The sequence below is a fragment of the Mus pahari genome, chromosome 22 (genome assembly GCF_900095145.1).
Source record: "Mus pahari chromosome 22, PAHARI_EIJ_v1.1, whole genome shotgun sequence".
Taxonomy (NCBI): domain Eukaryota; kingdom Metazoa; phylum Chordata; class Mammalia; order Rodentia; family Muridae; genus Mus; species Mus pahari.
In genome coordinates this window covers 19,280,822-19,301,998 of record NC_034611.1, presented here as the reverse complement: position 1 = coordinate 19,301,998, position 21,177 = coordinate 19,280,822, and the positions used below count along the sequence as shown (strand labels likewise).

Below are 21,177 nucleotides of genomic sequence, written 5' to 3'. Positions count from 1 at the left end.
GTAATCCCAGCACCGGGGATGCAGAGGCAGGAGGATACCTCGGTTTTGCTAGCCAGTTGGGCAAACCAAACTGATGAGCTCTCTGATCTGGGTAAGCCTAGAACATGAAGGTTCGTCGTCTATGGTGGCCAGCCAAGAAGCACCAGAGACCTGACTGTCCTTTCTCTCCCAGTTCCGTGCTTACACATATGAGCCACCAGACCAGCCTTGTTGGTTTGTGGGAGCTAGCGATTCAAACTCTTCACTCTTGCTTGGCCAACACTTTAGAAACCAGCCATGTGTCTCCGTGTAGACCAGAGCTTAGAAATAATTTAGTGTGTTTATCTTGCAGTTGGACACACTCAAGGATCAAAGGTTAAGTGAGGTATGCCCAGTCACGATGTTGGTTGAGGGCAGTGTTGAGTCTAGAGCTTTTAGAGACTCTCTTTTTACCCCCTCACACATTATCCAACAGGGCTGCGGCTAGACCCAGATTGAATGTCATCCCTCTGTTTCACAAGACTTGGCATTCTAGAAGATAAGTTTCCATACTCACGAGGCAGGTGCAAGGTAGGCCTCCTCTGGCACACCGTGAGTTTGCATTACTAACAATCTGTCGGTCTGTGCATTTACACAGGCAATGTGAAACATGGGGTCGGAGAGAGAAGAATTTGAGCAAAAGAAAGAAAGCAGCCCAGCATTTGTTTCCGGCCCTTCTGCTCCCTGCTTTCTGACCAGATAGTCTCTGCTCCTCTTTTTACCCTTTCTTTTCATCATGCACTGCTATTTTGATCTGGTTTTATGCTTTCTTCCCATTAACCTTCATGCTGGTCTACCTTGTCAGTGAAAGACTGAGAATGTTTGTTAGTTTCAGAAGGAAAAATAAAACATCCTACATTCCTTTCTTTCCCAATACCAACCTTTCAGCTCAGTATTAATCTTACAGCCTAACCTACTTGCTGGAGCTGACAGTGGCACATTGGAACCTGGGCAAGGCTGCATAGACCTCTAATCATCATTGCTTCTGCATCCCGAGGCTGAGCAATTGGTCCACTTGCTTCCCTGATCCTCCCACGACAGATGAAAGGCAGTGAGAACACTAAGCAGACTGGAATTCCAGCTTCTTCTGCACCATCTAAGTGGAGCTAATGGAGGCAGTTGGAGGTCAGCCATTTCTACCAGCAGGCTTGTCAGCGGGGGCCTGGCAAGTACACTAGGGAGGCTGTAGCCACCGGCCCCACCTAAAGCCAGGCTGGGCTTTGGGGCCAGGCCAGTATGAAGACCGTCTCCTTATCACTCCGCTCTTTCGAACTCCTTTGGCTGCCTGTAGGAATGCACCAAGGGACAGGCACTGAAAGAGGTTGAGACACTTCCTAAGAGGGAGTAGTTCAGCCTCTAATGATGCATAGACTCTCAGAAGCCAATCTCACTAGCAGATAAAGTGCATTTGTTTTGTCCAGCCTAGAGTTGACAGGAGGAGGTTGGCTGGCGGGATAGTTTCCGGCCTTTTCATTCTTCTTGTAATACCACCTCTTAGGGGGAAAGTATCTTGGTCATTTCCTCTCCTCTTGGTTGCTAAGCACCTGCTGTGCATGGGACCTTCTGCTGCCTCCACCCAGGCCTCTGCCCCCAGAAGGACTACTGTTCACAACTTCCTGATCCATCCCGGGCAGGCTAGCAGCAGGCTGTTGACAGCCAATGAATGACTGATGAGACAACTGATCCCGCCCCCTTTCTAACAAGGTGAAACTGTGCTGCTCAAATCCAGTAGGAGTCAGAAGCAGGCAGGCTGAAAATGATGGGCGGAAAAGGAGAATTCTGGGGTGGAAAGGATGAGAGAAAGCCACCTCGACTCAAGCAAGATTTCTGATGCTGTGACATTGGGAAATGATTGTAGAGGAAAAAAATCTGGAGAAGACACCCTCTTCCTTCCATCCATGGCTTTCATGCAGACATCTAGTCTTACAATGTTTATTATACCCAGTGGCCAGGCATTCCCACAGTCCCTAAGTGCAAGGATCCTTCTTAGAGACACCAAAACCTTAGCAAATATGGAAGCTGGAAAGATGGCTCAGTCGTTAAGAGCACTTGCTGCTCTCATTAAAAAGTTAAGTCTTTAACTCAAGTTCCAGGGGCTTGGACACTCTCTTCTGGCCTCAGAGGTGCATGCATGATACACATTCATACGTGCAGACAAAACATGAATACATAGAAAATATGTTTTAGAAAAAGTTTGCAAATCAGAAGAAAACAAGAGTTCTCCAAGTTTTAAAGCAAAAGAGAATGATTGCTATAGGGAAGATGACATAATAGGTGTATAGAGTGTGTGGAAAGGCTGAGAGAAGGGAAGTTGTTCAGAAAATATAAGCCACAGATGACAGTCTATCTGCTATCTCTGAGACAGCTGCTTAGGGACAATCTCTCTGCCTGCTTATCTCCTGCAGCCTTAACACTCGCCAGAACAGTGAGCGCATCATAGATCTTCAATAACATGGCTGACTGACTGACTGAATTAGATACTTAGATTTTTCTTGCCAGTACGGATCTTCATCAGTGCCAGGAATACAATGAGAACTTTAAAACTGTTTGACAGAGGTAATGAAAACAGTTCTACACCCTAAGGTTGTAAAGGAAAAGGGGCAGGTTAGCTCCTGGGAGTTCCGTAACAATCTCCAGCTAGGTGGCTTAAAATATTAGACATTTCTTATCACACAGATCTAGAGAGCAGAAGTGTAAGATCAAGCTGTTGGCACACTTCTGGCTCTTTCTGGGAGATCAGAGGGAAGTCAATTCTGTGGATCTCTGGTAGTTTCCCAGCAATCCCAGGTAACCTTCTGCCTCCTTCTCTTCTCGCGTCTCCACACAGGATCCTCTCTGGGTTTGGACCTTTCCCTTTCCCATGATGGTGTCACCTTGAGGCATTTACCTTCCCCTGTATAAAAGACAGCTTGCAGCATGAGAACGAGGGGGAGAAAAAGCTCTATTAGTTTATGCAGACCCATATTAATCTACTACAGTGGATGCTCAGAAAGTGAGTCCATTTCACCTACAACGGAAATGAGTCCCCAGGCAGAAACAGGCATTCATCATAACCAGATAGAAGATCTTTCCAGAAGACATATAGCCACGCCTCTATCATCAGATGCCCTGACTACAGATAACTCTACTTTACCAACCAAGTAGAAAGTCTTTGAGAAAAAGAACCATGATCCTAAGTGGGATAGAAAAATTATTTTTTCCTTCTTAGCCCAATAACTGTATGTGCTTTTGAGTACTTGAAATTAACTATTTTGAACTCATAGGTGTGTTAGCTAGCAGTCTATCACTGTGACAAAATACTTGAGATAACTTAGTAAGGAGGAAGTTTTATTTTGAAACACAGTCTCATAGATTTCAGTACATGGTTGTCCAGCCCTATTACTGACACATCATGGTAAGAGGCCTTTTTAGAGGAGGAAACAAAGGGAAAGAAGAAGGACAGTCTGACCCTGAATTCCTCCCTTTAGGAGCATACACATAATGACCTAACTTCCTTCCATAAGGCCAGTCTCAAAAGGGTCTCACCACACACACACACACACACACACACACACACACACACACACACAGTAGCATCAATAATTAGAGACCAAGCCCTCAACCTTTGATAGACATTCAAAATCCAAATTACAGAAATAATGTTGATATATCACACACATTGAATTGTATAAGCTTAGCCTGACAAAATGAAAAATGTCTCATTAGTAATTTTATATTGATTATAGATTTATAATAACCTTTTGGATCTATTGCACTATTGTGTGTTATTAAAGATAATCTTATATATCTCCTTTTACTTTTTAAAATCTTGATTCTAGCAAATTTGAAATCCCACAGTGACTTGCTCTTGTGGCTTAGATTTCTGGAGGAGAGCCTTAAGTTAGAACACTATAAATTCTGAGGCTAGCACAAAAACGAACTGGAAATTGTCAGCTCCCGTGTATGCAAACAGTTCCTGTCATAGGCTCCAGTGCATTCCCAGGTGAGAAGCTTGTCCCTAACCTTTCAGAGGGCAGAGATTAATCCAGAACTCGCCAAGCTCTTCTCTTTGTCTTCCTTTTTTTTTCTTCCTTCCCTTGCTCTAGGGTATGATCGTAGACCCCTCTCTGAAGCACAACTTGGCAATCTAGAATGGTGAAGATTAAAAATACATGTGACAGCTTATGCTGGCAAGAAGGTGGAGCTAGAGGAACACTCCTCCATTGCTGGTGAGAGTGTAAACTGTATAGCTGCTATGGATATCAATATGATGGTTTCTCAGAAAATTGGGAATCAGACTACTTCAAGACCTAGCTATACCTTTTCTAGGCATATACCTAAAGGATGCTCCACCCTACTACAAGGGCACTTGCTCAGTTATGTTCATTTTGGCTTTATTTCTAATAGCCAGAAACTGGGAACAAGCTAGATATCCCTCAACAGAAGAATGGATAAAATAAATGATACATTTACACAATGGAGTATTTCTTAGCTGTTAAAAATAAATCATGAATTTTGCTGGTAAATAGATGGAATTACAAAAAAAAAATCATCCTGAGTGAGGTAACCCAAACTGAGAAATGTAAACAATATATGTGTGCATTTATAAGTGAATATTAGCTGTAAAGTAAAGGATAATCACGTTACTGCTCACAGACCCAGAGAGGCTAAGTATAAGGAATGTTCAAGCAGGGATGCTTGGATCTCCCTGCAAAGGGAAAATAGCTTTCACAGCTGGACTTGAGTCAGATAGGGATGGAAACAGGAGTGATCAGGTAGGGTGATAGAGGGCAAGAATACTGGGAGACATGATTGGAACTGGTGGGCATTTCAGGGGCAAGATAGAAACATACCACAATGGACACTGACTAGATCTATAAGGGTGACCTCCAAAAAGATTCCTAACAATGGGGGATACAGATCCTGAACCACACAAGACTTCCGGTGGAGAGACTGGGACACCAACACAGTCACAATACCTTTGACCTATTATTTGTTAAGCCTGCAAGATATGCTGGGGGAAAGATGGCACAGAATCTGTGGGAGTGGACAACCAATGACTGGTCTAACGTGTGACCCATAGCTAGCATGAGAAGGATCTTAGGCCTCACACTGCCTGGAGGGCTACAAACCAGATACTGGATAGCCCAAAGACCTAGGATAGAACCAAATATGACTGGCCAAGAAAGTCAATGAAATAATTCCTAATGATACTGTGCTATACTCAGAGAATGGATCCTGGTATAACTGTCATCAGAGAAGCTTCTTGAGCAACTGATACAGATACACGCAAAGACCAATATCCAAACATTAGGCAGAGCCTGAGGAATCCTGTGGAAGAGACATGGAAGGATTGTAGGAGCCAAAAGAGTCAAGAACACCACACAAAACCCTACAGAATTAACTAGCCAGGGCTCATAAAGGATCGAAGAGACAGATCCATCAATCAGGGAGCCTGCGTGAGTCTGACCTAGGCCCTCTGCTTATATAGCATGATTGTGCAGATTGGTATTCCTGTGGGGATTCTGACAGTGGCAATGGGAGCTATCTCTGACACTTTTCCCTACTTCTGGGGCCCTTTTCTTCCTGCTGGGTTGCCCCATCTAGCCTTAATATAAGGGTATGTGTCTAGTCTTATTATATCTTGATATGTCATGTTCAGTTGATATCTCTGGGAAGCCTGCTTTTTTCTGAAGGGAAAGGGAGGAGGAGTGGATCTTGGGTAGGGAGAACATGATGGTAGAGACTGGGAGAAGAGGTGGGGGGGAGAGGAAACTGTAATCATAATGTAATATAGGAGAGAAGAAGAAATGAAAAAGAAAAATATTATTTAAATAATAAACAAGCACAGCAGCTTGGTAAAGGCCAGCACACTCTGGTGGGTCACATGGCAGGTCCTGCTGAGCTGCTCATCTACCCTTTGTGACAGAAGCAGCCATCACTAGAGCCTAACAAGTGTTGGGAGATCATTTAATCAATGGAAAAAAAATCTGAGAAGACAGCTGTTAATTTTAACCCCATTTTGCACAATAGGTAACCAAGGTAACTGAAAAGGCAAGTTACCTTATCGTGGGGAAGTAGTAGAGGTTGGAGAAAGGATTGAATCTGAGTCATCTCTGCCCTTCACCACTATACTATTTCAATCATTTATCCATCTTAGGGTTCCTATTGCTGTGAAGAGATACCATGACCAAGACAACTCTTACAAAGGAAAATTTAGCTGTGGCTGGATTACAGTTGTAGGAGTTTCATGCATTATCATCATGGCAGGTAACATGGCACCATGCAGACAGACACAGTGCTAGAGAAGGAGCTGAGGGTTCTTCATCTTGACCTACAGGCAGCAGGAGACTGTGAGCCACACTGGGCTTAGCTTGAGCACAGGAGATTTCAAAGCCCACCCCCTACAGTGACACATGTCCTGCAACAAGGCCACTCCTAGTCCTACAAGGCCACACCTCCTAATAGTGCTACTCTCTTTGGGCCAAGCATTGTAACACCTGAGTCAATGGTGCTATAGCTATTCAAACCACCCCACCATTTTTTGACACCTGACTTCTCACCTCTCCAGACCGGAACACATGCTTCTTCGCTCAGACTACCCACAGAAGTCCTTATGAATACACTGCCACTCCCACAGGGTCATATTTCTAGGCAGAAATAGTTTTTCATGCCATCAAGCATGTGGCACTAACGCTGAGGATGACAGCCTTTTTCAGATATAAGCAACCCTGGCCTCTGTCCCCAGCTTTTCAGACAATGGGGATACAAACCCTTTCCAATGTTTCTATTTATTGCCTGGGAAGAGTTATATGCCTACAATGAACACAATATTGGGCCTCTAGGTTTGTTCCTAAAAGGAACCATCCTGACTTTGTCTTCAGTTTTCACAAGATTGCCATTTCCTTTATTATTGTAGTGACTTGCTGAAGACACAAAGATAGCAGTGACTAATTCTTTGCACAGTTCAGCAAAACAAAGGATTTTTTTGTAAAATATCTTCCTTATCCCACAATTCATTTGTATACCAAAGGGTGACTTAAGAGTCCTTTGTGCTGTGAAGCCTCTGGTCTACTGCTGTTTTGTTAGTGTCCTGGTGCCTCAGACTTGGTCCTCTGTTCTCTTACTTCAGTCCCTACCTCCACATGAGGAGGGAATTCAAATTTCCTCTTGGAGGAAAGCTTTTACATCAGTTCTGGTCTTCACTACCTCAAATTGTTTTCATTTTATTCAGGTTACCTTCCACTTAAAGGAACTTCAAGTAATTTATAAACCATAGTTTACTTCTTCAGGGAAATTTGATTAACAGCTATTAAAATAATAAAAATCTCACTGCATTAAAGACTTACATATCTTCACATGCCTCATTGGATTGTGTGCCTCCAGAACCAAAGTAGACACCCAGTTCTTATTGAATGGATTGATCATTAATTAGAGCTCTTCTAGATAGCTGGATACATTCTTAATAAAATTAGACCTAAAATCTTTTGTGATCATTGGTAAAACAAAAAGACCCCTTCCCATTCTGCAGGAAATCTTTCTCTGAGACCAGAGACACACTCTTGTCCTGTCCACGCTTCACAGTCCCTCTTGGGGGTGACAAGCACTTTGTTCACGGGGAAACAGATCCAATTCTGATCCCCACTGCCTCAAATGGAGGCTGAAGTGTAGGGTTGTTGGTCCCACGTCTGTTCCACTACAGGTCTCAGCCGCCCAGGGAGGTAGAATGCAGGGATTTGACTGCATTTACCCTATTCTGTTGCTGGACAGGTGCTGGAAACCCTGGGACACTGCTTCAGGGGTGGGAAAGCACACTATGAGGTGTGGGACAGCTGGAGCTGGCTTGGGGTTCCTCAAGCCTGCAAAAAGGCCAGGGCCATGGGGTTCCCAGGGTCTTGGACACCCAGGCACTGCTGGAAGACATGGGGATTAGTCCTTGGCTTAATGGTTGTAGGCTTGAGCTTGGTGGTGGTTGTGGCTGGGAGCACAGAAAGGCCTTCTACGAGAGATTAGAGCACAGCTCTATAGGCAAAGGCTTTCTCCATGGCATCCCACTGTGGATACTGGTTTTAAGGCATTTATTGTCATGGAGGAAAGTGGAAGTGTAAAACCATGCCCTATTTCTCAAGGTGGGCCTGAGATTTAATACCTTCTGCAGGGAGGGATGTGTAGGAAGGAAAGCTTATTGGCTATGTCCTCTAGGCCTCTATGTATCTTATTAGCATGGAGATCTGTCTTGAGCCTATGTGACCACAGGTCATGTCCTTTCCTACATGTGGGGAACTTTGGGCATTGCCCTTACATGAATGATGGCCACAAATTTCTGGGGGGTGGGGGTGGGGGCTGTGGCTAGTGACAGGGTCTGGTGCCTGGGAGCAGGCAAAGCTCCTACTATCCTTTGAGGGACTTCAGGGCTTCTACCCTTAGCTCAACAGAGGATCAGTCTACCTCTCACAGTCCACTACCCTACACTGCAGCTCTTGAGGTCAGCAAATAATAATGAAAATGAGTTTATGGGAATCTAAATATTTGTTTCTGTTGGGGATGTGTAAACAATTTTCAATGAAAATAGATTTACTATGAGATGTTTGTAAATACTGGAATTTATGAAGAATGATAACACCAAACATATCTCTATTTTTCAAAATATTATTTTTCTCCAGATTTGATCCAGATTTTTCTCAAAGAAGAGAGAAAAACACAAATACGGAAGGTTCTGTAGTATAGCTTTGGGCAATTATCAACATATTTACACAATTATTTCTCCTCCTACATATTTTCTTCTTGGATGCTATATTCATGTATCTGTTGCATGTATTTTACATATGGATTAAATGTTGTTATGGTTTGATTCTGCAGTGTTTCACAGACTCTTGTTTTGAATGATTGTTCCTCAGTTGATGGAAATACTTGGGGAGGCAATATCGAGCTTTTAGGATGTGGGGACAGCTAAGAGAAATAGGTCATGAGAGGTGGGTGTAAGAGAACTAGGTCATGAGAGGTGGGTGTAAGAGAAATAGGTCATGAGAGGTGGGTGTAAGAAGGTTGCTTTGCCTGGTTCCAACCTCTCTCTTTTCTTGTCCATCTGCTTCTCATTTCAATGACCATAAATTCTGCCATTCCTTCACCACTGTGATGGACTGGAACCCTTTGAAACCATGAGCTGAAATAAACCTTTTCTTCCTTAAGCTCCTTTCTGTCAGGTAATGTGGCCACAAAAACATGAAACATAACCAATGCAAGAGTGTAACATTGTGTTTGGGAGTTGCTCTGGAGGACGAGAGATTGAGACCAGAGTGCTTGCAGATGTAAGGCAAAAGTTCTACCACTGAGCTACATCCCATACCTCAATATTTTTTTTTAACTTTTGCTGCTTAAAGTTGTTCTTTAAAGCCCTCTATACATTGTACATGTGGTCTTACTAAGTTCTTTTAAGTTGTTATATATAAATTGGTTCTATGAGTATAGTTTTGCATGTCAGTAACTGGATGAGGTTTTTCTTTAAGCTACATACATAATTTCTCTCTTATTTTGATGCCAATTTGTTTCTTAGAATTAATTCAAATGTTTTATATTTGCTGAAATGGATTTAAATGGTGTTTGATTGTGGCTCTTGGATATTTAATATATTTTCATGTATAACTTTTTAACCTACTGAAAATTCTCTTTGGTGGTTTGAGCTGTGCACCCTCCTACTCATGGGACAGCTCTCCTTTTCTAGCTCAGGTAGAAGACAAGAAATCTGTGGTCATGGTGACCTTGCACAACACATTCTTCTTTGGCCTGTCTCCCTTTTGTAACATGCCCATGAATTTTGCTTGCTGTCTATCTACTCATCTGCTTCTTTTGTGGCAATCAGGAATATGTATACACACTTTGTAGCCACCACCAAAACCATTGCCTCTAATTCCCACATTATCTTGAGATTTTATTAATGCTCACTCTTAACTGAAGTGTATCTTCATTGAACTTCAGTTCTTTTCATTTCCAAGGAACACAGAACCAATCTGTCTCCTGGGCTCATTCTCCTTTTCACAGTCCTTTCATGCATGAAAATTTGCTGCCACAGAGTTCCTTAATCTCATGAAGTCCTGTACTAAATGTTGCACTGTATCTAGTTTTTGATTTTGTAAAAAAGAAACTTGAATTTTTGAAAAGAGGAAGACTTCCTTCTTCCTCTACTGAAGGTGGTTTGGGTTTTGCTGTTGTTGAGAGTGTTTGCAGCTGCCTTCTTGTCATTTATTCATCTCACGTGTGATGTAAAGCCTATATCTTTTTGACACTTTAACGAGACTTATCTAAGGCAGCTTTGCCAAGCAGAATCCTGAGGCAGTGATCTTCAAACTGATGTCCACATATTCTGGTGGTGCAGGAAAGTCTGCCAATGCGGTTGCAAGCCTGGATGACCTTGGAGGAGCTCATTTCCAGATTCCTGGCTTCTCTGTGTAAATTTCTCAAAAATTGAAAAGGCATGCTATCAAGATATCACAAGGCTCATCTTTCCCACTTCCTTCCCACCACTGATTTTTTTGCATCTTTGTACATATCCCTTTTCAAATCTTTACAAGGTGCTCTGGTGGTTTCTAAACAGTGGCCATAGGTTCTTGACATATTTTCTGTCAAGAGATGTGTTCTTTTTAGTTGTAGCCACAGTACAGGAAAAGGGAGGTTATGTAGCTTCCAAGGTTGGGACATAAAGCTAATGCTGTGTCTATTTTTGCCTCTGCCACAGAAGAAATCAAATTACACTGAGGTCATGATATTGTAGGCCAAGCCCCATGGAAAGGCCATTGTGAACCCTGGGGTAGACACTTTCAGCTTGGACCAGCCTTCAAGAGATTTTTGTTCACATACTGGAAATATAAGTGAGGATGTGCTAATGTTTTGATGATGGTATCTCTGAGCAAAATTGCCAATGTAATACTGGTGGGAAGTGAAGACTTTAAGAGTGATTACCTCAGGAGACCTTCTTACGCAAGTAATGGAGGCCTTTTTAAAGGTACGACACAGAGGGGACCGTCTCTCGTCTGTTTTTCCTCCGTGTGAAGACATGGTATCTGTCTGTGCTCTCTGTCCTCTGCCCCTCGATTTGCCATGTAAAGACACAGGAAAGAGACTCCCTGGCATTTGACTTTGGACTTCCCAGCCTCTAAATCTATACAACATTAATTTCTGTACTTTATAAATCACTTGAGTCTGTGGCATTCAGTTATTGTAGCACAAACAGTGCAAGACAAATATCACATATATCAGTCCACTCTCAGTTGGTATGAGTCACCCAAGCTTTGCGTTTTTGCTTTCAGACATTGGAGAAAATGTCTGCACTATGCTCTCCCTAAGTCCTCCGGGTCTAAAGTGGGTGTCTTATGCCTCCAGATCTGGGTCTCTTTGCTGCACAGCGGTGGCAAGCAAAACAGGTGCATCAGTTCCAAAAAAAATATCTCCAGAGTGCCTCAAAAAAGGACAACCTGAGGTATCAATGTAAATATCAATAACATAAAGGACCCAAGTACTTCATAGCATGCACTATCATGTATCACATGGTTCTGACTTCTTACTTTCAATGAAATTGTAAGAAGACTACACATTTATAAGCTGTTATATAGTTAAAGTCATTTTGACATTTTGTGGCAAAATGACTTTAAGGATAAGAGTCATAAAAGTTTAGAAAACATAACACTATTTTGTAATATTTATAATATAGCTCATAATAAAAATTTGATTTCCATTTATGTAAAACAGTTCCCCTGCATGTTCTTTTATGAAAACAATAGAATGGTGTGAAATCCAGTCTCATTCTAAGATGTTATTCTTCACTAAACCCAGGGACTGACTGACCATCTCATCAAGAGCTGTAGTCCCAAGAAATTTGCCCGTTTAATGGTTTAATACTATTTGTCAAAATGTATGATTCAATTTTACCATTTATATCAGTTATACAAGAATAATTATAATTACAGCTCAAGAGGCAATTTTTATAGAGCCTAACGCTTAAGGTCACAAAAAATATTTTCTCTAGATTTTTACAATGTGATAGACACATAAAAATAAAGTATTTAAGATATATATATATATATATATATATATATATATATATAGAATTGATTACCATCATCAAGCTAATTACCATGTACTATTGGAGAACTAAACTCCTCTCTTACAATCTCTTACAATCTCCCTGGCCACCACCTGCTTGGTTTGTGCGTGTGTGCGTGTGTGTGTGTGTGTGTGTGTGTGTGTGTGTGTAGTGTTCCATGGAACCTGTGTAGGAATCAAAAGACAACATTCTGGGTTAGTATTTGCCTTCTAAATTGAGACAGAATTCATCATTCATGGCTGGAAGATCCGGCTACATGGCCAAATATTTCTGGTGATTCTTGTGTGTTAGCCTCCCACCCTCCTTCCAGTAGAAGAGTGGGAAATGCAGTCTTTGCTGTATCACAGGTACTGGGGACCCATACTCTGATCATGGGGCTTAGGTCCATATGCTTCACTGTAGGAAATAGACCTCATGTGACTGTTTAACGTTTGACATCAAATCCAAGATGTATGAAGTATTTAAATGAGTTTGCCATACATTTTTTTAAAATCTCATTAAGACCCTGTTTTCTTCTATACCCTAGGAAATCCCTTTTAATTTTTGTTTATTACCTTATTATCTTCTAGTTTCTCTTTTGTTTAACAGAGGATTTGATAAAATTCATTGAGGACATGAACCAGATGCTTTCAAAGATTTACTTTGGATTCCTGGAGTCAACTCTTTTTCTCTAACGTAAGTTTTCCTTTATATCTGCAATGAACCACTTGCTGTTTCTTATATTACTAAATATTTTCACATGCTATTTGTTTTTTCCCTTGTTGATTCATGTGCCTAGAATTGTCCACTTCCTCCTCAGATCTCTGATTACTTGTGTTTGGAAGCAGTTGAAGGGAAGGGGGGATCCAACTGCATTTCTTCCTAATCCCAACCTGTCCTCTCGGGTTTTCTGTGTGCTTGAATCAATGCAAGGGTTCTCGAAGAGCAAAAGGCTCAGTATTTCCATTACTGTCATTGAGATTCCACAATAAATTTTAGCAATTTTGTGATTATAAACCAAGTCAAGAGTTATCAAGAGATTGTTTTGGTGTCTTATAAGTAGGAATGAGATGTTTTCAAATGTTTGTATCACAGTGCCGTCTATTATTGTTATTATTATTATTAGTAGTAGTAGTAGTAGTAGTTGTAGTAGCAACAGCAGCAGCAGCAGTAGTAGTAGTAGTACAAACCTAGTGGTAGTAAAGTGTATTGAAATGGCTATGCTTAAAATGGAAACAGAAAAGAGAAAGTCTCATACGTGGCAGGAAGAGGTGTGTGGCAACAAACCCTCGCTCATAGTTCACTGAAAATCAGCATGCTGTAAGATGCTGATCTTTGAGTCAAGCATTTCCTCCATCCAGCTGCTGCCTAAGAACCTTTAATTATAAGAAACACAATATTCTCCAAACCATGATGTTGGCTAGCATCCATTTGTATTTGGTTCTTACAAAGGTCACTATTTAATGCCATTAGCATTCACTCTGGAAGAGTGTGAGCCTGCCTCCTCCAGCCAAAAATATCCTCCAGGCACAAGCACAAATGTGACTTCCATTCCACATTAAGTTGAAGAAACATCCTTTTCCTACCATCAGCAAAGCTGTAAGGAAAACAAGCACACAAAGGGCATTGCTTTAAATAGCACTGAACTATGTGGATGACACCTGAGGTATTTTCTACGCTGCCCTCCTTGATGCTCATAATGAACATGGGAACTGCGCATGAGTGCCATGACCTCTACTGTTATGGTTTCAGTCTGAAGTTTCTCCAGAGCCTCAGTTTGGAGTGCTGGGTTGCTAGCTGGTGGCAGTGTTTAGGGAGGTTGTAGAAACTTTAAAATGTGGAAACAGGCTAGAAGAAGTAGGTCACTGGGGGAAGATATACTATTGAAGGACAGATCATATACCCTGCTTCCTGGTCAGTCATACGAACAGCTCTCCTCCACCACGAGCCCTCACCATGGAATTTTATCTAAGCATGTTATGGAACCAAGCAATATGAATCGAATTCTCTAAAACTAAGAGCACACACACACACACACACACACACACACACACACACACACTCCTTTTAAGTTGTTTGTGGCAGGTATTTTGTCACAACTACATGAGAAGTAACTAATACAGCTCCCTTCCACCCACAGAAGACTGACCCACAGGTTGGTACTCAATCCACACGTGTCCAATCTACTGCCCTATCTCCTGAGACAAAGATGACAACTTCGGGGGTGAGCACCTGTATCATGCTGTGCCACAAACCCTCACAATGAACCAGTCTGTCCTCGGTGGTGTAGAAGGAAGTTCAAGGAAATTTGTATATCCTATAAGGCAAGCCAAGAAAGGTTGCTCAGAGGCAATGCAGGCTCACCTGTGTCTCTGCCACTTCTCCCATTCTTGGAGAGACCTAAGGATCATGTGAACAAATCATTACTTTTAGTAAAAAAATGGGTTGAGTTTAGTATCTGAATTTGAAACCGGTGAATCCCTCACTAACATAACAATAATTATCAGTAGGCTGTAACTAAAAGTGAACAGCCTTTTAAATTTTTTAACTTTGTATTTTGCATGCATTGGTGTTTTGCCTGCATGTATGTCTGTGTGAGGGTATTGGATCCCCTAAAACTAGTGTTATAGACAGTACGTGCCATGTGGGTGCTGGGAATTTAAGCTAGGTCCTCTAGAAGTGCAGCCAGTGCTCTCCACTGCTGAGCCATATCTCCAGCCCCTCACAGCCTCTTTTTAAGATTAAAATATAATTATGTCATTTCTCCCTCTCCCTTCCCTCTTTCAATCTCTCCCTTGTACCCAACTCCTTGCATATTTTTCAAAGTCATGGTCTCTGCACTTCTCTCTGTAATTGTAATTGTCATCAAATCCTTCCATTTGTCTATGTCAAATAGTTCTCTTTTTTTACTCTACTTGCAGTTAGCAAGTCCTTCTTTCAAAATGGTGACTTGTGAACAGTGATCACTCTGAGGGTTTTTGTAGATAGAACTATTTCTGTACCTCCAGTACTTCATTGATACATACAGCATGCCTTCCACTTCCAAACTTCTCTCAGAAACAGAAAGTCAAATAGGCAAGTATTTTCCCTCACAGGTCATGTGGCAAGATTTTATTCATTAAAAAAAAGGAATATAGAAAGTAAAAGAAATGAAGAAAAACCAAGACATGGTTCCCAAAAGCCCTGTGCACGTCACTGAGAACCAGAAGCCCTGTGCACATCACTGGGCAGCTGGCACATACAGTGAGCAACCATCTGCCACACAGCATAAGGAAAGCTGGAGACACACGTAGGCAATCACTACCCTGCCTCAAAGGTGGACGCCAAGGAAATGAACATCCCTGAGAAACAGAGATGGGATGGGCTCAGAAGGGTATGGGGGAGGTTCAATCACTCATACTTTCAGTCTCCCCGGCAATTGGGGTGGTAGATAAAATAGAAATTGCCTGGCGCATACTGCACAGACTAGCTGGAGCGATTGAAGGTAGCAGAAAGAGGAGTGGTGGTTTCTCTGTTACAGCCAACTGACCATAAGCCAGCGTAGATCCTCTTCAACACCCTTGTCTTTCCAACCCCTACCTTCAACCTTACTCAGTGTGCTTCTCATACATCTCATTCTGCAGGAAGGGAGTCCTTTCTTGGAATTCTTTCATGTTCAGTGGAGCTCCTTTTGAAAAGGCAGCTCTCAAGGAGGACTGTACTGGCTAATTTTGTGTCAACTTGACACAGGCTGGAGTTATCACAGAGAAAGGAGCTTTAGTTGGGGAAATGCCCCCATGAGATCCAGCTGTGGGCCATTTCCTCAATTAGTGATCAAGGGGGAGAGGCCCTTTGTGGGTGGGACCATCTCTGGGCTGATAGTCTTGGATTCTATAAGAAAGCAGGCTGAGCAAGCCAGGGGGAAGCAAACCAGTAAAGAACATCCCTCCATGGCTTCTGCATCAGTTCCTGCTTTCTGACCTGCTTGAGTTCCAGTTCTGCATCCTTTGGTGATCAACAGCAGTATGGAATTGTAAGCTGAATAAACCCTTTCCTCCCCAACTTGCTTCTTGGTCATGATGTTTGTGCAGGAATAGAAACCCTGACTAAGACAAGGACTTATACAGGTCCATATCTGAATATAGGTGTCCTTTGTCCTACTTCTAAAATTCTAGCATTTCCACCCAGTGCCATTTGAGGATAGATGTAACTCCAGCTTCCCACCAGCCCTCCCATGCCAGGTAGCTTCTGTTCTTTAGAGACCTCATGCACAGCCTGCAAAGAGTCCAGTCTCCTCAGTATGCAGCAAGAGAGCCTGTGCACAAGGACTCAGCACTTTCCTATGCTCCATCCTTCATCTGCTCACTCCCTTCTTGAGGATGCTGCACTTGCTGAAGTGCCAGCTGCCACCTTTAGCACACGGAACCAATTAATTGGCAATGTAGTCAAAATTAGCAGTCTTTCTGCAATTATATTAGATTTCTCTTTCTAGTTATTTGGAGTAAAGGAAACTGTGTATTTGGGTATTGAGGAACAGTTTTCCTCAAAAAGTGCAGTCATCCCAACACGTGAGGTGCAAGTAAGAACCCAACCTTGCCGATCCCAGATGCAGGAACACAAAGACAGGCTAGAGCTGGAGCTAGAGGCTGGGACAAGGGTTGACCTAATATGGGCCTCAGCCATGGTATCTGGAGCACAAATCACTGACCCCCACACTGTTACCCCAAGGATAAAAGAATAAAGTGATCTCCAGGGGCCCTTTCTGAGAGGAAAAAACCCCAGGATTATGCTGTAACTGTGAAGTAGATTTCATAGAGCTCAGTGGCATATAAGGGGTTTTGTTGTTGTTAATTACTGCTGTGATAAATGACATACTTGGAACATTATTAGTGCAATAATCAGGTGCTAGACAGCATACAACATACTCCTAATATTTTCTCTTGGGTCCTACAAAGTACCAAATGATGTGGTGGAGATGGTCCACGTGTGAGGTAAGCCCATTATTGGGAATATGACATAATAGTTTAGACACCCCTGTTTATGACAATGCACATTTTGGTCACATCTTTTACACTGGCTCACAGCCAAAGAAAAAAATTACTTGCACTCAAGATAAAGGCTATTACAAAGATTAATAAAATACTGTAGCAGCTTTAAATGATGTCAGTACCTTAGAGGTTGGGGGATGGGTGGCTAACTACACCACGTGACCCTTGAATTGGCTGTGCATTAGGGAATTGTAGGAGGGCTATTACAAGCAGACTCCTGCATTCACTTGCCAACAAAAGCACTTGAGTGCTGGGCTCATACTGAGCTGGAGCTTTGGGGAAAAAAAATTGACTGGTTTAGAGAGAGAAGGAAGCTGCCACCAATGGTCATTTTTCCTAAAGTGGACAGAACTGCAGACAACTCACAATTTTTAAATTAGAATACTATGTTAATTAAGTTCAACTGTGAAATGGATAGAAATGCAAAGTGGCACAAAGCAGGAAAGAAAAGGAAGACTGCAATGAAGCCACTAGCAATAAACTGTCGGAAAACAAGGAAGGAATTATATCCCTGGGAAAGGAACAAAAGAAATGACAAACTCTGAGGTTTTTTACAAGTAAAATATGGAGCAATCTTATAGAAACTAGAGGGAAAAGTCAATAGAAAACTCCACGGCAATACTGGCAATGATTAGGTGCTGAGAAAGGGAAAAACAGTTTTCTCTGAGAGCGTAGCTCCTGGTAAGCAAGCCACACTTCAGTAGACGACCACACGTCCAAGAATATTGCAGCCTCACAAAACTGGTCTTGAAAGATTAAAACGGAAAGGACACCGTGACCTTGGGTGGGCAGGGAGAGGCAGTAAACTGGGAAAGTGTTTGAGGAAGGGTGAATATGATCAGAAAACTTTGCATAAAAGTTCAGAAATAAACAAATTTTAAAAATGCTGAAAATATAAAGAGATTGGTGAGACAGTTCAACGGGTAAAAGCATCTACCACATGACTCTCACGAATGGCTTCCATCTTTGGGACCTAAGTAAAAAGCCAAATGTTGTAGTGTGCATCTGTAACCCCAGGAATCCTGTGATGAGATGGGAGGCTATGACAGGAGAATCACTCAGAAGTGCATAGGCCGGCTGGTCTGGTGTACTCTATGTGGCAGAATTAAGACAGATTCTGCTTTTCAAACAAAATTGAGAGAACCAACTCCTGAAAGTCGTCCTCCAGTTTGTGTACATACCATCGTGTGCACACTTACACACAAACACATGCACTAAAATAATAAGTAATTTTTAGCAAGCAAGAACAGAAAAATCAGAAAATTAAGTAACAGTTCTAGGTTGTCTAATGTACAAATAAAAGGGGTTGGGAGACTGGAAAGGAAATCATTGAAAAATCAATTCAAGAAAAATTCTTGAGAACTGAAGAAAAAAATATATGTACACACACATACACACACACATTGATATATATATAATCAATTCAAGACAACAAAACAAGACACTCTGCATCGTGTCGTTGGACAGTCTTAGAAGACTACAAAGATGCTCTACAACCTGAGAGAATAACTTATTATTAAACACGGTATAGAAGAGGATGTCACTGACCTTCCCAGCAATAGCAGTACAAATTGAAAACCAGAGGGACATGGGGAAAATGCCCTGGAGAAAAGTAATTTATTGCCTGGAATCCCATGACCAGGCCCACTTAGAGGTTCATTTCTCAAATGTGAAAAGAAATCACAGATAAAAACAAAGTAAGTGTCTTCAAGTGATTTCTTAGGGAGCTGCTAGAACTGTAACCTTTAGAGTTACCAAGTTAATGAAAATCCCACCTCCCTGATTCTCTTTGTGGCTCTGGGAAAGCCTAGCAACCTATAGACCATACTTCCTTCTCAGAGGGTTCATCTTTGCCAGTGGGGAACCAGTGAGCAGGATGGACCACCAGACTGGAGGTAGGAAATATGTTCTTAGTTGCTTGCTTCCTGCTTCTGTTGTGGATTTTCAATTTTAGAGTTCATTAATTCCAGTCTTTTTTTATACACAGCCCAGAGAATGGCACTAGCTGGTACCTGCTCCTCACAGGCATGAGCCCCAATGCTTGGTTTTCCTTAATGTTATGCCTCATTTCCACAGGTCCCTTACCTGAGGTCCAAGCTTCCAATATGTAAATCTCGGGGGGGGGGGATGTTAAAGAATCAAATCATAACCTGTTTAAGCAATGGTAGCTACAGTTGAGATGAAGTGAGATACAAATACACTATTTCACCAAGAACAAATCTATCTTAGAGTGTACCAGAAAGCTCCCAGAAACAGTGTCAAGGTGAAAAAAAAAAATCACATCGTTCTTTAATGCTTCAGCAATCCTACATATTTATGCTAGTGTTGAAACTGTCATTGAGCAATCAGAACCAACCAAAAAATATATGATTAAGAAGGTAACTACAAGTGGTAGGAAATTAGGAGTGAAGGAAGTGTTTGTGATTCTGCTATGTGCCCCTTTTATGTGAATACCACAACATGACCACTTACCAGGATAACCCAATGTCAATACGTATATATTGGGAGAACCAGCGACTGCAAATGGCATGTTTGTGTGTGTGCTTGTGTGTGTAAGGGGGAAGGTCCTGCTTGCACATGAAACAAAGCTAAACTAAATCCTCCTTTTCCATGATGAAGAAATCGATATATAATGTCTAAACCCTTACAAAGGAAACAAAAAAACAAACAAACAGAACTTTCATTAAAATGGTGATGGGAATGATAATAGTAATAATAGAATCTCTCTCAACTATTTATTATCAACATCAAATCAATAAATGACACATACTGAATCTGGATCAATACCTGGTCCCCCAGCCAGCATTTTAGAGTGGATTAGCCATATAAGCAAGATGAAGAAATTTTGTTTCCCTGAAGAGATCTAAACTGCACCACTTTACATACATTTTACCCACATCCCAAACCAAACAGGTGCACTAGGATTATTTGTCTTATTTCTTTTATTTTAGATATTACCAATGATGGCATAATGATCACACACAGCCAGTATTTTGAGGGAGAAGTAGGAAAGAATGGAAAGGGCACGCTGAGGTTAAAGACACAGTCCTCCCAACTGCTGGTGCTGCCCAAGATACCCAAGATTTCTGTCCCCAAAGATGAGGGATGAGGACTCAGTGACAGTATTTATGGAAAGAGAGCACAGGAAAGCACATTCCTCTTTACATTGACTCAATACACGAATTTCTCCAAACCTCCATGAGTTTCAATAATTTATTAGAAGACTCATGGGTTCAGTGAAAACTTTTATTCATAATCACATTTTTAAACAAGTAATAGATACATTGAAGTCAACCAAAGAAGTGAACATCTAGATCAGAATCCAGGAAAATGCCAGACATGAAGTTCACCAGTTGCCATGATATACAACCCTGCTGGGATCCATGTGTGACATACAGGTATGGTTGACTAACTGCCACGCAGGTGACCTCTGTCTCTGAGCCACTTTATCCAACATGATCCATAACCTTACCATGGACTACAACGTTTATTTTTCTTGGTAGGGCTATCTCCTACCCTTAGACTGTGTCAAGTATACCTAGTCAAAGGAGTCAGGACAGAGGTAAGAGGAAGAGGAGAGATGGTGAGTTTATAGAGACTGGGGGGGGGGGGTTACTGCTAGCCCATGACCAATACTCAGTAATTACTGTTGTGTGTTTTACACTCCAGAGTAGAAAGGGATTTTTTTTATGCTTCTGAAACTTCAAATCATGTCGTGAGACACTGGAAATCTCTTAGAAGACTCATTTGATACTCAAAGAGACTAAATAGTCCTACATCCATCAAACCAGAAAGAAAATATTCTAAAATTGCAAAACACGTCTGTGTTCCCAGACTTCTCTTTATCCAACATAATCTGCAATATCCATTGCAGGAGAGACTCCCCATCAGAGGAGAAGCCTGCAGAGCAAAAAGTTTCTCTAGAATAACCCTTTTTAAACAGGTCTAGTACGAAGAAGCTTTTAAAATGTCGTTTCATGGAATTGGAAAGAAAAGATGACAGAATGGAGAGGGTGAGGTAGGGAGGAGAGGAACTAGAGGTGTGGCCGTGGTGGAAGTGAAAGGTATGTGAGCCTG

The 21,177-nt window shown here is 41.8% G+C and overlaps 1 pseudogene; it reads right to left on the bottom strand.

Annotated features, from left to right (window-relative positions):
• LOC110338582 overlaps positions 1-11,049 on the bottom strand; it is a 95,520-nt pseudogene extending 84,471 nt beyond the window's left edge.
• Between the last annotated feature and the right edge of the window lie 10,128 nt (positions 11,050-21,177).